Here is a 4,204-nt window from a genome sequence, read left to right on the forward strand (position 1 = left end):
CCCCCCCCCCCCCCTTTTTTTTTATTAAACCAAATGTATTTATGAGGTCTGGAAAAAAAATAAACTAATAAAATGTAGACACGCACACTGCTGTATTTACCTCTATTCTGGAACTTCATATTGGCTACATGTCACTTACTGTTATAAGCTCAGTCCCTTGCACCTATCTGCATAGAGAGGACGAGCAACGTAGACAATGTTTATATATCACCAGTGCAGTGTGAGCAATGGATGCACCTGTAAGGACCTGAATTATAATGTCACTTGCTAAATCTTTAATAAACTTTTAAAAGAAAAACGATTATTAGATGAAAAAAGTCTAACACAATTTATAAGATTTTTAATGGTTCAAACAATGGTGTAATTGCGAGAAAAGTGGCGGTTCCTCTTTCATTTTTCCCCATATCAAAAATGTGCATTAATGGTTGGATTCCTCTAAATTTACTGCAAACCTGTTCTCCCTTTACAAACCTTGACTTGCAGTCTTCTGCATTTAGCCTAATGTTCTTTTTTAGTCGGGGCATTATATGATGGGTAATGCATACCTGAGAACTGAAGAATAAAAAGAATCATATAAGGAATCCAGGAGAACAAGGGTCCAGCACCTGCAAGTGTCTTCTTTAGACGTATTTATAAATAACGTTTTTAAAGACATTTCACCCACAGAGTTATTATGGCGGGGAAACCCATGTCAGATTTTAATCTAGATGTAGTTTAACTTTATTGAAAAATAAATGCAATGTTTCTAGGTTTCTGTATTTTGTTTCCACTACTCTGCTGGTTAGAAATCCTTAAATGAAAATTTTATCATAGCGGATTTATCTTTATTACTTAATATGGGAAGGTAGTGGGCTGAAAAGAAAGCGTAGAAAATCTCTGGATTTAAACCATTGCTCAGACCCCTATTTGCGGACATTTGTGGTTTAAAAAAAAAAAAAAAAGGTTTTTGGAGCAAGCTCAAAATATTGTGAAGTATTAAATGGAGAACATTCTGCCATAGCATCTTGTTTAACCATTTCAGCAACATAAGAAGACTCTGCTGTTTTTCTTGATTGTTGCCAATGTACCAATTAATGGTAAAGTCAGCCTCCATATCGCTGGTGTTCCTTGTGATTGAACCTCTGCTCACAGTAGCATTGTTAATGGCAATTCTTAGAGTGTGGGATCCATGTAGAAGGGGCTATCAAGTTTGCCAGATTAGAATGCTTATTAATGTGGCTGCAACAGAGCCAATGTTTGGGTTTTAGTGATCATTTTTTCCTGTTTTATAAAGGGTTTCTGGTAAATGTTTACACAAAGAAGTGGAAATGCCGTGCAGCCTTTGTATTAAAGAAAAATGTGCTAAAATGTTATTATTTAAAAAACGCTTTGAAATCCAGGGACAATGTATAAAACGTCCCATACATTTGTTTAACAGCATTCCAAAAAGTGTATTCTTTTTCTGTTAGATCTCTGATGGGGGGAAGGGGTTCAATATCCCCCTCAGTATTTTTCAGATCCATCTTCCTCTTGCTACAGTTCATAGCCCAGGATGATATGAGAGGTGCAAGGCATATTACTTCCCCTAGCCCGAGTTGAGAAACCGCAATTGTAACTTTATGTTCTGTCTTGGTATGGAAACGTTTACATATAAATGTAACAGATATGCAATATCCTGGCAGTTCCCCTTTGATTTTCCTTTTGAAAGTCAATTCTTCTATTGCTGTAAAGTTGCTTGTATCAGATGTCTGTCAGGCAATTGCTATAGCTTGTCCATCCTCACTGAATTCATGTAGATAAGGAGTCTTTCACTGTATAAACTCCAGTTCATTAGCAGTGTTATCAGACACAAAGGAAGAGTGCTGGGAACTTAATCATTCCACATATAAAAAAAACTAAAAACTGCCCTTTAAATGAAACTGTAAATACTACTTTACCATATTTGGTTAAAAAAAGAGCCATTGAATCTGACAAATGTTGTGTCCCTGCCATTCACACATTTCAGTATGGGGGCAATATTCACATTGAACACATCTGAGTATTGGAGTGTCTCCATGGCAAAGGAAGGGTGTAAGTGAAAGCATCTACTGGCTAACCCCTTAAGGACACATGGCATGTGTGACATGTCATGATTCCCTTTTATTCCAGAAGTTTGGTCCTTAAGGGGTTAAGGACTTATGACCTTTCGTGTCGTCTTCCCAGTGGGAACTTTAAAGACCCTGTGACAGCAGTGTCTTGCTTGTTTAGCATTGCTGTCAATTAATGAGTGTGATATTCCATTTTGATAAATGGTCTACTAAGACTAGACTGTCTTGATGGAATGTTTGTCATTGGTTATGTTGATTTGTGTCTCCTTTCTGGGCAGAATGTTCCAGCTTGCCATCATTGTAGCAATTTTTTAATATTTTTTTGTTATATAACAAAAGGCTCACGAGAAAGCTCACTAGTGATTCCACCACCACCTTAAATATTAACATGCCACTAAGGTTTTCTGTGCTGCTTTGGGGTTTTTTTTTTGTCACCTCGTCACCAATGCTAGGTCTCTGTCTCACCTTAATGAATAGATCTATATTACGGCACATCCACTTCTGCAGTATATACAAGACTGACCGGTCCACCTACCTCAATTCATTTACACTGCAGTCGTGTTTAGTGACCTATCATGTACCACATAGATTGTATTTTTCCCCCACCTCATTTGTGTGTGAGTGAAACTTTCTTTACATGTCATCAAAAGTTCAGGTGAGCAATAAAGAACACCACTTTGTGTGGAATGCATGTTTTGCAAAGAATAAATTGCTTGAAATTCAAAGTGAATTCTAAATGGGGTGGGGAGATCTCCAACTGAGTTATATTTTCATTTTGGCTATTTGGTCACTAATGTAAAAATTCACTTTGCATTTCTAAATCTTCAGTAACATTGACTGTGTTGTTTAATAGGAATTAATCTGGTTCTAAAAGAGAACAAATCTACATTGAATCCTCTATTGCTCAAGTTTGTTCAATGCTTAAGATAAAAAGTATCAGAGGAATCCTTGATTTGGTTTGGAGTGTCTTTTAAGTTTTATTTGTTTTATGAGGGTGACATAGGAGCTGCCTCCTGTTTCCCCTGTTTCCGAAGTTGCTGCCCACGTCTCTGTAATGAGACAGGCTGGTGAACACAGAAAATTAAAAATAAACAGAATTAGTCTGGAATTTGTCTTTTACACCATCTTAAAATGTTTACATATTTTCGCTCTTGTTTTTCTCATTCTTTTGATCTATTTATAACCTCAAATCTTCCGGATCCTGTTACAATGCCTTTTTATATTTGCATAGTTTATTTTCCATGCTTTTCCCCATAGTGATTACAATTTTAATTTCCTGTCGTAGGAAGGTGGTGTTTTTGAGACACTGTAAACACCATGTGGAGTAAAAGGTTTTGTCACATAAAGTGACAGATCTTGAGAGCCCTTTAAAAAAAAAAAAATATATATATATATATTTTGTCCGAGTACTCTGGTATTATTGCAGAATATTGCTATAACTGGGGGATTTTTCTACTTCTGTTTGGAAGCAGGGTAGTCTGAGATGAGATACCATACCATTTGTATCTTTTAACAATAGAGAGCTCATTTTAGGTTTCTCTGGCAAAGTAGAGGTTAAATCCCTCGGAGTAACACATTTACCATATATAGTCCTGGCCATGCAATGCATTGACCTACCACAAGAGGTCACACACCGCCTGTCATCTTTGTTGCTCAGAAACCTCCAGTGCCTGAGGCTCTTGAAGCATCCTTTAACCCTTTGCTCAAATTAAACACTTCAGGTTGGAACTTGCTTACAGGGAACCAAGCTGTTTTGTGAATTTTTATGGGTGAGGTCAAAATATATTTCGTACATATAAGTCAGAATATGGTTATGTATATATCCACTTTTTTTTTTTTTATATATGGAAAATGTATGCAATCTATTCTGTCAACAGTGAGTCATGGTGACGTGATGATCATCTCCAAGATACTGTTTTGGTCTACCATTGGTCACGTCAACATCAACTCACTGTTTAGAACCTAAACCCCCTATGTATTTAATTCTCGGTTATACCGCTATATTGCAATATTTATTAAATACTTGTTAAGATTTAACTGCTCAGTAAATGGCAAGTTAGTGACTTGGTAAACAACTTGATTGGAGATTTTAGCCTAAATTTTGGCTTTTTGTTCTCAAGTCGGCAACTTGCCCTTTA

This window comes from Pelobates fuscus, chromosome 12, assembly GCF_036172605.1.
Source record: "Pelobates fuscus isolate aPelFus1 chromosome 12, aPelFus1.pri, whole genome shotgun sequence".
Lineage (NCBI taxonomy): Eukaryota > Metazoa > Chordata > Amphibia > Anura > Pelobatidae > Pelobates > Pelobates fuscus.